The 12,972-nt window shown below is 44.2% G+C and overlaps 2 protein-coding genes and 1 long non-coding RNA gene across 5 annotated transcripts in view; 2 read left to right on the plus strand and 1 right to left on the minus strand.

Moving 5' to 3' along the window:
• Positions 1-12,972, plus strand: part of LOC140702712 (immunoglobulin lambda-1 light chain) — a 245,965-nt gene that overhangs the window by 189,320 nt on the left and 43,673 nt on the right. The gene's annotated exons all lie outside the window — the stretch shown is intronic.
• LOC110070135 (immunoglobulin lambda-1 light chain-like) overlaps positions 1-12,972 on the plus strand; it is a 261,296-nt gene that overhangs the window by 185,998 nt on the left and 62,326 nt on the right. The gene's annotated exons all lie outside the window — the stretch shown is intronic.
• LOC144584778 (uncharacterized) lies at positions 6,939-8,849 on the minus strand. The gene is made up of 2 exons (XR_013539209.1): positions 7,678-8,849; positions 6,939-7,577 (listed from the first exon to the last, which is right to left on the minus strand). It is a non-coding gene; the product is annotated as an uncharacterized LOC144584778 (long non-coding RNA).

The following is a 12,972-nucleotide window of genomic DNA, read 5'->3' on the forward strand; positions in this document are numbered from 1 at the left end:
GACAAGAACTCTCCCAACACTGATCCTGCACACCCGGGGTCTCCCTTATCTCAGTCTCGTTTGTGGAGGCGGAGCCTTTGCGCCCCTCCCCTTTATTTGCTTCAATCTGATTGGCTGGAGGATCTCATAGTTATTTCAGCCCTTCTGTGCTGCCTTCTTTCAGGATACCTTTCCCTTTGGACTTTGGCAAAGACCATCCTGCACTTTGGATGTCAGAAGGATGATCAACGTGACCCCATAACTTTTGGAAAAGAAAAACAGAGGAGAAATTCTGCCAGTGAATAGTAGAAGTCAGAGTTGTTCGTTTCTTTGTTCGTTCATTCGTTCACTCTTTCAGCTTGATGGCTCCTCACTATAGTTTGTACAGCACATCTTGTGTGATTTATGTTGGAAAAAAAAAGCAAAAGAAAGGTCGTTTGAAGACATTCCTTCAGTAAATGAGAGGCAATAGCCAGAAGATGATGCCAGAAAATTAGCAGGACTGAGCCTGGCACCGGCGGCCTCAATGCTCTGGCATCATCTCTTAGAAAGGCTCAGTGACTTCATGGACTTCAAGAAGGTATACACCAACATTCTGAGGAGAAGGTCTTTAAAATCTTCTACATCCAGATGACTGCTTCCAGGACTACATTGGCTGCCCACAGGGACTCATCCTGCCACCTTCATTGTGCTGATTCTGCCTCAGAGTTTTATGCAGCAGCTCTTCCTCAGTCGGGCCTGGTGGGAGCTGCCATCTTGGCCATGGAGGTCCTCTAATGAAACAAAACATTGAGGCATAAGAGTTTGGCAGGAATAATTCATCCCAAGGGACATGATTTGTGTGCCTGTTTGCAAGGAAGGGCTAGAGGAGACATTAGCTCTGGTTAACTATTATGCATGACCTCTCGTACTCTTCCTTGCCTGGTGGCAGGAAGTGGAGGCTCTCGTTTTCTGTTCTTTATGATTCTTCATCTCCCTCAGTCATGCAAACATCATCCCCTAGAGCAGAAGTCCCCAACCCCCAGTCCGCGGCCTGTGCCGGTCCGTGGCCTGAGCTGGACTGGGCCGCAGAGACAGACATCCTGCCCCATCACCCCAACACACTCACCCCCGCAGAGCTGATTTGCACATGCGCGCACATTCCAACGCGTCTGCACAAGCGCCACACCACCGTTTGCACATGCGCACAAGTGTACCTGGAGAAGCACCACACTGCCACTTGCGCATGCACATGCACACTCATGACTGAGAGAGAGAGCGCTCATTCGCACATGCCCACAAGTGTGTGGGGGTGCCCCGCCTTCCACAGCCAGTCCGCATGGTGAAAAAAGTTGGGGACCCGTAGGCCTAGAGAGACTCATTGACTTGGTGATGTTCAAGAAGGTATCAACACCAACCTTCTGAGGAGAAGGTCTCCAAAAATCTTCTACACCCATTCTTACCAAGAGCACAGAGGTCAGAAGAGGCTCCACATAAACTTGTCAGAGCAGGTTTAATTAAACATGTTTTTTGAATGCTTTTCTGGAACCAGCTCTGGTGACACAGCCACCTTAACCATCACTGATGTCCAGCAGCAAGAAGAGGCTGATAGTTACTTCATGCGAACACTGAGAATGTTCGTAGACAATAGAAAAAGGAGTATTTGAAAAAGTTGAACACTCATTTCAAAATAAAACATGTTCTTAATTTTGAGCGAATATTTATAAAAAAAACATTGTATTAATTTTTCCATTATACCTTGGGGTAGAATTAGAGAAATTGTCAGGAAATTTTAAAAGAAACATAGAGAATGAATTAAGAAAGAAACAAGTTATTAGGATCAGTGACTGGATGGGGGGGATAAAGATCAAATTAAAAAGTATAGGAATGGAAAGAGTATCCTGGTTTACTCTTAGTCAGTTAGAGCAATTGGTCAAAGATTGAGTAAAATGAAATGGTAAATGTAGGGATCTTACAAGATTTGAAGAAATACTTTAGAAGGAAAAGGTAGATGAGAATAAGACAATGAGAGTAATCATAAGTAGAACTTACGAGATATTAATAGAAGCAGAGGATCAACAGGATTTCTTAAAACAATACACGAATATGCTTTGGGAGAGGAAATCCATATCAAGGTATGGAATAATATATGAGATTAAATAATATTAACGTTTGTGAATATAAGGATTATGGAAATCTTTTATAAATTAGTTTAAAGATGGTATTTAACTCTAGGGAAACAATCTATTACATACCAGTTCTTCAAAGTTATGCTAGAGAGAATATCATAAAATATTTATATATAATAGGTCCTTATTTTCCTCTGTAGTGGAAATGTGAGAATATATTGGAATGTTGGCAGATAGTTTTCAAGGAAATAAATGAAATAATTAAGTAGAATATGGTGGTATCTCTAACATCATTCTTTTATCAGTATTTGACAAGGAGTACTGAAATGAAAGAATTAATTTCAAATCCATTAATGGCAAAAAAAATGGGAAAGTAAAGCATCATGGTATAAAGTAGTTAAAATATAGATATTAATGAATAAGTTAATGTGTAATAGAACACTAAAGGAGCATTTGATAAATAAGAATATCTGCATCTATATCTGGAGAGAATTTATCAAATCTGCAGTCTCTCAATCATCAGCTAGCTGGAAAACTCAGTGAGTTAGGGATCTGGCTGTGGAGGTATTTGGCGTTTGATTCCCTGCTATGCCTCCTGACAGTAGGGCCAGCCTGGGTAGCCTTGGGCAAGCTGCACAATCCTGCGGCACCCCCAGGAGAAGGGAAGGGTAACTGAATGAGATTTTGACAACAAGAAAGCTCCCAGCAATGATCCTGCATACCAGGGTCTCCCTTATCTTAGTCCTGATTGTGGAGGCAGAGCAATTGTGATCCTCTCTCTTTTTTTACTTCAATCTAATTGGCTAGCTAGAGAATCACATGGGCACATCAGCATGAATTGGGACCTTCTGTGCTGCTGTGCTGGACGAGACTCCCTTTGGGACACCTTCCTCTTTGGGCTTTGGCAAAGAACCAACCGACACTTTGCACTTCAGTAAAGTTGGGAGGGTGATCAACAGGAGCTCCTAACTCTTGGCAAAGACACATAAAGGAGAATTTTTTCTTAGAAGTCCAATTTTCTTTCTTTCTTTCTTTCTTTCTTTCTTTCTTTCTTTCTTTCTTTATTTATTTATTTATTTATTTATTTATTTATTTATTTATTTATTTCAATTGCTTGCTTGATTGAAGCTCAAGGATTTCTCAATATAGTTTGAGGAGCACATCTTATGTGATTCTTTGAAACAATAAACGATGGGTCACTGGAAGAGATTGTTCCAGTACATGACTGACTGAAGACAGTGCTGGAACAGAGTCAGGAGTTCATGTAGGATCGGCAGCTGCCAAATTCTTGCGCAACAGGATTCTGGCCAGTCTGTGTCTCTGTGTCACTGTGTGTGTCTCTGTGTGTGTGTGTGTATTTAAGCTTTTGATCCAGATTCACCCTCTCTCTCTCTCTCTCTTTCGCCTTGATAACTCTTTATACAGTTGTGCCCCCACTTAACGATTACCCCGCATTACAACGAATCCGCTTTACAACGATGTTTTTGCGATCGCAAAACGATGGTCTAAATGGGGGAATTTGGCTTAGCAATGATCGGTTCCTTGCCTCGGGAACCAATTTTCGCTTTACGACGATCAAAAACAGCTGATCATCGGGTTTTCAAAATGGCCACCGGGTGCTTAAAATGGCTCCCCGCTGTGCTTAGGGATGGATTCCTCACTATACAGGCACCGAAAATGGCTGCTGCATTGGAGGATGTTTGCTGGACGGTGAGTTTTTAGCCCATTGGAACGCATTGAAAACCAATGCGTTTCAATGGGTTTTTTATTTTCGCTTTACGATGTTTTCGCTTAACAGTGATTTTCCTGGAACGGATTATTGTTGTTAAGCGAGGCACCACTATAAATAACCATGATTTATTTATTTATTTATTTATTTATTTATTTATTTATTGGGCTTATATACCACCCCATAGCGGTACAAGCACTCTCCGGGCGGTTTATAATTTTTAATTATACAGGCTACACATTGCCCCCCCAGCAAGCTGGGTACTCATTTTACCGACCTCGGAAGGATGGAAGGCTGAGTCAACCTTGAGCCGGCTACCTGGGATTTGAACCCCAGGTCGTGAGCACAGTTTTAGCTGCAGTACAGCGTTTTAACCACTGCGCCACGAGGCTCTGATTGTGGCTATATCTGAAAATTAAGATAAGGGCCCTGTAGTTGAAGAGGAAAAGGAGTGAAAAACTGTAATTCTACGCATGAGGCATAAGAGTTTGGCAGGAATAATCCATCCCAAGTGACACAATGTGTGTGCCTGTTTGCAAGGAAGGGCTAGGGGATTATTAGCTCTGGATAACTAATACTGTATGCCTGACCTCTAGTACTCTTACTTGCCTGGTGGCAGGAAGTGAAGGCTCTCATTCTCTGTTCTTCATGATTCTCCATCTCCCTCTAGCGGGCTTTGAGGCAAACATCAAGCCAAGCCGGAGAGGAAAGCATAGTTATAGAATGAGGCGAAGACATTCATTATAAGGTTGCAGCTGGAGAAACAAGAGGCTCTGAAATATGTCCCCAGAGGTTTTGTGGAGGAGGCACTGGCTTCTGCTAGTACTAATTCCCAGTCATCAAAAGAGAACCTTCTACTCTAACTCAGGGAAGTTCTCCTCTGTTTGCTGGTGTAATCCAAGCTCCAATTAGGTCATGGACCCTTCATCCGGGTTCAAAGCACTTGGAGAGTGTCATGTGGTCCAGAGATGGACGCGCTGTGATCTGAGTATTTAGATCTGGAGAGGAAAGAGGGGAGAAATGGCAGCGACCCTTTTGGAGCTGAACAGTTTCAGCAGCTGCAATGGTGTGTCTTGGCATCACAGGGACACAACATTCAAGCATTCGTGTCTCCTGAGAAGTTCAATACAGAGGTTTTTGTCTTACTTCCCCATTCGACTGTCACACGGTGAGACACACTGCTGTCATAAGCAGCACAGTAATAGACAGCCTCGTCTTCTGCCAGGGCCCCAGAGATGCTCAAGTAGCCGATTTTATCTGATGAATCTTTGGAACCAGAAAAGCGAGAGGGGACCCCGGAGCCCTGATGTTTGTAGGACTCTGAGAAATAATATAACAGGTATCGGGGGGCACTCCCAGGCTTCTGCTGGTACCAGGATATAGCTCTGCCAGTCATACTGACGGTACAGGAGAGTTTCACGGTGTTCCCAAGTGATACCGAGGCCGACGGTGGTTGAGTCACTGTCAGCTGAGAATTTGTGCCTGAAAGGAAAAAAAGGGAGAAATGAGGGAGCCCCTTTTGGCACATCAGAGAAACTCACCTTTGCAGGCATTTTAGAAGACGCACAGCCTGTTCTCACCTGTGCACCACATCACAAACAGGAGGCTCACAAGGGGAACCCAGAACATCTTGAAATGGCCCTGAATGAGATTTTGGTCAGAAATATTCCAGCAATGATACTGCTTACCGTGGTTTCCCTTATTTCAGTCCTTCTTGTGGAGGTGGAGTAATTGTGCCCCTCCCTCTTTTTCACATTAATCTGATTGGCTGGAGGATTACCTGGGCACTTCAGTACAAAATGGGCCCTTCTATCTTAGTGAACCAGACTTCTTTTCAGGTCACCTTTCTCTTTGGGAAAAGATCATCCTTCACTGTGGATTTCAGTAAATTTGGGAAGAGGCTCATCATGAGGTCATAACTCTTGGCCAAGACACATAAAGGACAAATCCTTCTTAGAAGTCTAATTTCCTTCCTTCCTTCCTTCCTTCCTTCCTTCCTTCCTTCCTTCCTTCCTTCCTTCCTTCCTTCCTTCCTTCCTTCCTTCCTTCCTTCCTTCCTTCCTTCCTTCCTTCCTTCCTTATTTATTTATTTATTTATTTATCTATTTATCTATTTATCTATTTATCTATTTATCTATTTATCTATTTATCTATTTATCTATTTATTTCAGCTTGCAAGTTTCTCAACATAGTTTGCAGAGCACATCTTATATGATTCTTTGAAACGATAAATGATGGGTCATTAGAACAGAGTGCTTCAGTACCTGACAGACAGAGGATAGTGCTGGAAAAGGGCCAGGACTTGGTGTACGCCCAGTGGCGGTCATGTTCCGGCTCTTCAGGGCTTCGTAGGATGCAGGAGATACCTGGGGATCCCTGGAATCCGGAGGAATTGATGGCATATTTTTAATGCCCCTGGAATGACCACAGCGCTGCAACAGGTGATGACATCACCAGAGTTGCACAGTTTAACATGCGCAACAGGATTCTGGCAAGCTTGTGAGAGTGTGTCTGTGTGTGAGAGAGTGTGTTTTCAGTGCAAGAAAAGCATGTGAGACTTTGATACAGACTCACCCCCTCTTTTCAACATTAAACTCCCTCTCTCTAACCTTGATAACCTTTTATGAATAACTGTAACTCTGATTGTGGATATGCCTACAATTTAAGAGGACGGGGTTGTATTTATTAAAAAAGATGTGGAAAAATTTAATTTTACTCCAAAACTAGAGAAAATGCAGGGATTCAGATCCTGACTTGAAAGAGCTCAGCTCTAGAAACCTTTGGCTTGGAAGGACAGATCTCAGCGTTTTGGTTTCTCCCAATCCTGGATTTTTAAAGTCTCACGTTCTTTCCATAATTGGGGAAAAATATGAAAAGGAGCAGGGAGGCTGGTGACCTACCTCTTGTGCTCAGTGTTCCCCTATGTAACTTTGGTGAGCATTCTTCCCACCATCTTGTGATGAGTGTGTGCTTGTGTGTGTCGGCGTTTGCTCTACAACGGGTAAGTGTGCCAAAGGATTTCCTGGCGCTCCTCGCACGTGGAAGCGTTGGGGTGATGCCATTGGCAGTACAGCTGAGTTTGGCAGAGGCAGCACAAGAGGAGACTATGAGCCTGAGAAGAGTTTTTGGTAAAAACGGATGCTGCCCTCGCCTTTGAAGGTGCTTCCACAGAGAGGCCTTCCCTGAAAGGCTGACACCGGGAATGGAAAATGTAACCATGTTGGGAACTAAAGAAGAAATAGATGTAAAATTAAAAATACAGAATGTTCATTCTTTACAGCATCCCTTGTTTTGTTGCGAAGCAGGATTGAAATGCACGGTACCTCATCCACTGTTGAACAGTTGGAGCAGCTGCAGTTGCTCTCTTGACATCACAAGGACACAAAATTCAGCTGTTCATGACTCTTGAGAAGTTTTTGTCTTACTTCCCCCTTAGATTGTCACACGGTGAGACAAACTGCTGTGCCCCGCTACACAGTAATAAACAGCCTCGTCTTCTGCCAGGGCGCCAGAGATGCTCAAGTAGCCGATTTTATCTGAGGAGTCTTTGGAGCCAGAGAAGCGAGAGGGGACCCCGGAGCCTTGACCTTTGCTGGACTCTGAACCATAATATAACAGGTATCGGGGGGCACTCCCAGGCTTCTGCTGGTACCAGAATATATTTCTGCCACTCATACTGACAGTACAGGAGAGTTTCACGGTGTTCCCTGGTGTCACAGAGGAAGATGGTGGTTGAGACACAGTGAGCTCAGAGTTTACTCCTGGAAAGAAAAGGAATATGAGAAATTGATGGTGCCCCTTTTGAAGACATGAGATGCTCACCTTTGCAGTCATTTTATAAGGCACACAGCCTGTTCTCACCTGTAGACCACATCACGAACAGAAGACTCACAAGAGGAACCCAGAACATTTCGAAAGGGTTTGGGACCTGAATGAGATTTTGGTGACAAAGAAAGCTCCCAGCAATGATCCTGCCTACCAGGGTCGCCCTTATCATACCCTGTATTGTGGAGGCGGAGCAATTGTGATCCTCTCTCTTTTTTTACTACAGTCTGATTGGCTAGCTAGAGTATCACATGGGCACATCAGCATGAAATGGCACCTTCTGTGCTGCTGTGCTGGATGAGACACCCTTTGGGACACCTTCCTCTTTGGGCTTTGGCAAAGACCATCCTACAATTTGCACTTCAGTAAAGTTGGGAGGATGATCAACAGGAACTCCTAACTCTTGGCAAAGACACATAAAGGAGAAATTATTCTTAGAAGTCCTGTTTGTTTATTTATTTATTTATTTATTTATTTATTTATTTATTTATTTATTTATTTATTTATTTATTTATTTATTTATTTTGATTGATTGATTGATTGATTGATTGATTGATTGATTGATTGATTGATTGATTGATTGATTGATTGATTGATTGATTGATTGATTGATTGATTGATTGATTGATTGACACTCAAGGGTTTCTCACTATATTTTGCAGAGCACATCTGATGTGGTTCTTTGAAACAATAAAAGATGGGTCATTGGAACAGATGGTTTCAGTAGATGACTGACTGAAGACCATGCCGGAAAAGGGTGAGGGCCGGCATAGGACTGGAGGCAGCCATGTTCTTGCGCAACAGGATTCTGGCCAGTCAGCGTCCATGTGTCCGTGTGAGAGTGTGTGTGTTTTTATGCTTTTGATCAAGGTTCACCCCCTTCTTTCAACGTCCTTCCACTCTCTCTCTCTCTTGCCTTGATAACTCTTTATAAATAACCATGATTGCGACTATTTCTGCAAATTAAGATAAGGGCCCTGTAGTTTTAAAAGAATTGAGAAATTGTAATGCCACACAAACAGTATAGGGACCGCCAGACTTAAGAGGTCAGGTCTTAGAACCATAGAATCGGTGGAAGTAAATAACTTGGACAGGGCCTGTGAAGCCCTTGAGTCCAAGGCTTTGGCTTGAAAGGACAGATCTTTGAGTTCTGGTTTCTCTTGAGTCTGGATTTCCATCTGTTGGTGAACTGTGTACTTGTGTGTGTTTTCCCCTCTAGGTTGAGCAATATGCCTGCTTCGAGGACTACACTGGCTGCTCGCAGGGTCTCATCCTGCAACCTTCGTGGTGCTGTTTCTCCCTCAGAGTTTTATGCAGCAGCTCTTCCTCAGTTGGCCCTGGTGGGAGCTGCCATCTTGGCCATGGAGGTCCTCTCAGCTGGCACCTGCCTGCAATGATCCAGAGGACGATTCCAAATCCCCTCCTCTGAACTCAGAGAGAGAGAGAGAGAGAGAGAGAGAGAGAAAGGGAGAAAGGCAGGATGGTTGCCAGCTGCCTGTCCCCTTTTCCTAATGAAAAAAAACATTGAAGCATAAGAGTTTGGCAGGAATAATTCATCCCAAGGAAAAGATTCGTGTGCCTCTTTGCAAGGAAGCGCTAGGGGGGGACATTAGCTGTGGGTAACTAATACTTTATGCAGAACCTCTCCTACTCTTACTTGCCTGGTGGCAGGAAGTGAAGGCTCTTTCTGTTCTTTATGATTCCCCATCTCCCTCTAGCGGGCTTTGAGGCAAACTTAAAGCCAAGACGGACAGGAAAGCATAGTTATAGAATGAGGCAAAGACATTCATCATAAGGTTGCAGCTGGAGAAACAAGAGGGGCAAGTGTAAGGCTCTGAAATATGTCCCCAGAGGTTTTGTGGAGGAGGCACTGGCTTCTGCTAGTACTAATTCCCAGTCACCAAAGGAGAATACTCAAACTGAGGGAAGTTCTCTGTTTGCTGGTGGCTCTGATTCTGATGGTGCCTTGCAGAGAGAGGGCTGAGAGTCTGCCCTTGGAAAAAGGGAATTGAAGAGAGATGGACTTTCTTCACTCTAATGATTGAACCCGTTCTCCTCTGTGCACTGCATGGGTAAAAAGTCAGGTCATGATGAGGCTCAATGAGAAAAGGAAGCAAAACCCACAAGGGGGGAATTTCCTGCAAGAAACCCCCCCTCCCTTATCTCAGTCTTAGCAATGGAGGTGGAGCACCTGCATTCCACTTTCCTCTTGACCAGCTTGTCTCTGGTTCAGGTTGAACCACAGCACACACATGCAACCGAGAATACCAGCAGGGACTCATTAATTGCCAGCGAGGAGCAACTGAATGTTATGTCACTTGCTTTCTGACGGCTATGTGTGCAACAGGATTTCATGGCGCTCCTGACACATGGAAGCTTCAGGGCGATGCCACTGATGGTGCAATTGAGGTGGGCAGAGACAGCAGAGGATGAGACTCTGAACCTGAGAAGGGTTTGTGTGGGAATGGAGGCTCGTCTCTCCTTCGAAGGTGCTTTCAACGGCAGCCCTTCCCTGAAAGCTTTACAGTGCGAGCCCCAGAAGGAGCCATGGAGGGAACCAGTGAAGAAAGGGATGGAAAAATAAGATTCTTTCAGTGTGTTTTCTTTTGAAGAAAAGGTAAGGTACCTCGTCCGCCGTTAAACAGTTCCAGCAGCTGCAGCGCTGTCTTGGCATCACGAGGTCACGCATTTCAGGCACTCATGTCTCCTGAGAGGTCGAATACGGAGGTTTTTGTCCTACTTCCCCATTAGACTGACACACGGTGATACTCACTGCCGTACCAAGCAGCACAGTAATAAACGGCCTCGTCCTCTGCCAGGGCCCCAGAGATGGTCAAGTAGCCGATTTTATCTGAGGAGTCTTTGGAGCCAGAGAAGCGAGAGGGGACCCCCGAGCCCTGACCTTTGCTGGACTCCGAGCTATAATATAACAGGTATCGAGGGGCATCCCCAGGCTTCTGCTGGTACCAGGATATATATCTGCCAGTCATACTGACGGTACAGGAGAGTTTCACGGTGTTCCCAGGTGACACTGAGGCCGAAGGTGGTTGAGACACAGTCAGCTGAGAATTTGTGCCTGGAAAGGAGAAAAAGGGAGAAATGAGGGAGTCCCGTTGGAACATCAGAGACTCTCAACTTTGCAGGTATTTTAGAAGACACACAGCTTGCTCTCACCTGTGCACCACACAACGAACAGGAGGCTCACAAGGGGAACCCAGAACATGTTGGAAAGGTTTGAGCTCCTGAATGTGACTTTGGTGACAGGAACTCTCCCAGGACTGATCCTGCACACCGTGGTCTCCCTTATCTCCGTCCCGCTTGTGGAGGCGGAGCAATTGCGCTCCTCCCTCTTTTTCACTTTAATCTGATTGGCTGGAGGATCACATAGGTAGTTTAGCATGAAATTTTCCCTTCTGCGCTGCTGGATGAAATATCGTTTTGGACACCTTTCTCTTTGGACTTTGGCAAAGATCATCCTACAGTTTGGACTTCAGTAAAGTTGGGAGGATGATCAACATGAGCTCACAACTCTTGGCCGAGACACATAAAGAAGGAATTCTTCTTAGAAGTCTCATTTCTTTCTTTCTTTCTTTCTTTCTTTCTTTCTTTCTTTCTTTCTTTCTTTCTTTCTTTCTTTCTTTCTTTCTTTCTTTCTTTCTTTCTTTCTTTCTTTCTTTCTCTCTCTCTCTCTCTCTCTCTCGCTCTCTCTCTCTTTCTTTCTTTCTTTCTGATTGATTGATTGATTGATTGATTGATTGATTGATTCCAGCTTTAAAGTTTCTCAATATAGTTTGCAGAGCAGACCTGATGTGATTTCTTAAAACAATAAATGGTAGGTCTTTGGAATAGATTGTTTCAGTAAATGAGTGACCGAAGACAATGCTGGAAAAGGGTCAGGACTTGGGTTAAAACCTGCAGCCGCCATGTTCTGGCTCCTGAAGTGTTCAACCTCGATATCCAATTGATTTCCCTTCTCAGTAAGGACCTCTCATATTTAACAGGAACCCTATCCACAACCCAGAATATTAAATCTTCCATTGTGTGGTTAATGTCTGGGAAGTGGCAGACAAGAGAACTACCCAGTCTTCTGTTTTTGAAATTATTGATTTTCTTTTCTCCTTGTCTTAAGGGTCTAGAAGTCTTCCCTATATAATATTTATTGCAAGTATGACTGATGTCATAAATCAGTCCTTAGGACTGCAGTTGGTGAATATCTTCCAGATGTATACTTTGCCATTCTGTGACTCTTTAAACTCAGTCATAAAACTATATGCAAAAAGTCCGTTCAATGCATTCCAATGGGGGGAAAAATTCACCAAAAATTAACGAAGACTCAGAACAAAGCCAAATTAAGTTTGAAACTGTTTCACAAGGTGACCTAACTATTCCAAGCATTTAAAACAGGTTTCAAACATTTTAAGACACTTTTAAATGAGCGAAAACAGACATCGTTAACTGAAAATCGCCCATAGAGAACATCGTTAAATGATGCAGACAATTCCTTTTAAAAACCCTTCCCTAAGCAAATACATCGTTACACGAAGCAATCGCTAAGCGAGGCACCACTGGTATTCATGCTTGTGTTCTTCCAAGGATCCCAAGATAGTCCAATCTCCGATTTCCTCTGGCGTGTCTTTGCAACCGGAGAAAGGAGAGGAGACCCAGAAGCCTTGGTGCGGATCAGCATCGGAGTAACACTGTCCGAGGAATCGTGGGCCACTTCCGGGCTTCTGCTCCTTCAAAGAACCAGGCAAATGACTGATGTTCAAAGCACCTGGAGAGCTTCATGGTGTTCCCACGTGGCCCAGAGATGGACACACTGTGGACGCACTGGGATCTGAACGTTTGCATCTCAAGAGCAAACAGGGCAGAAATGGCAACGACCCTTTTGCAGTTGAGCGGTAACAGCAGCTGCAAATGGGATCTTGGCATCGCGGGGACACAAAATCCAAGCATTCATCTCTTCTGCTATCGCCTTTCAATAGAAACCTTTCTCTGAAAGGCTTACAGTGGGACCCTCAAATGTAAAAATGTAAGGAACCAGCAAAGAAATTGATATGAAACCAAGAGCCCTGAAAATGGGCTCTGCTTCTACTTTACATCATCTTGTAATTTGTTGCGAAGCAGCATTGAAATCTATGGTACTTCGCCTGCAGTTGAACAGTTTCTGCAGCTACAGTGCTGTCCTTCCTGGCATCAGAGGGAAACACAATTCAAGCACTCGTGCCTCCTGAGAGGTTCGATATGGAGGTTTTTGTCTTACTTCCCCATTAGACTGTCACACCGTGAGACACACCGCTGTACCCTGCAGCACAGTAATAAATGGCCTCG

The sequence above is a fragment of the Pogona vitticeps genome, chromosome 14 (genome assembly GCF_051106095.1).
Source record: "Pogona vitticeps strain Pit_001003342236 chromosome 14, PviZW2.1, whole genome shotgun sequence".
NCBI classification, from domain to species: Eukaryota; Metazoa; Chordata; class Lepidosauria; order Squamata; family Agamidae; genus Pogona; species Pogona vitticeps.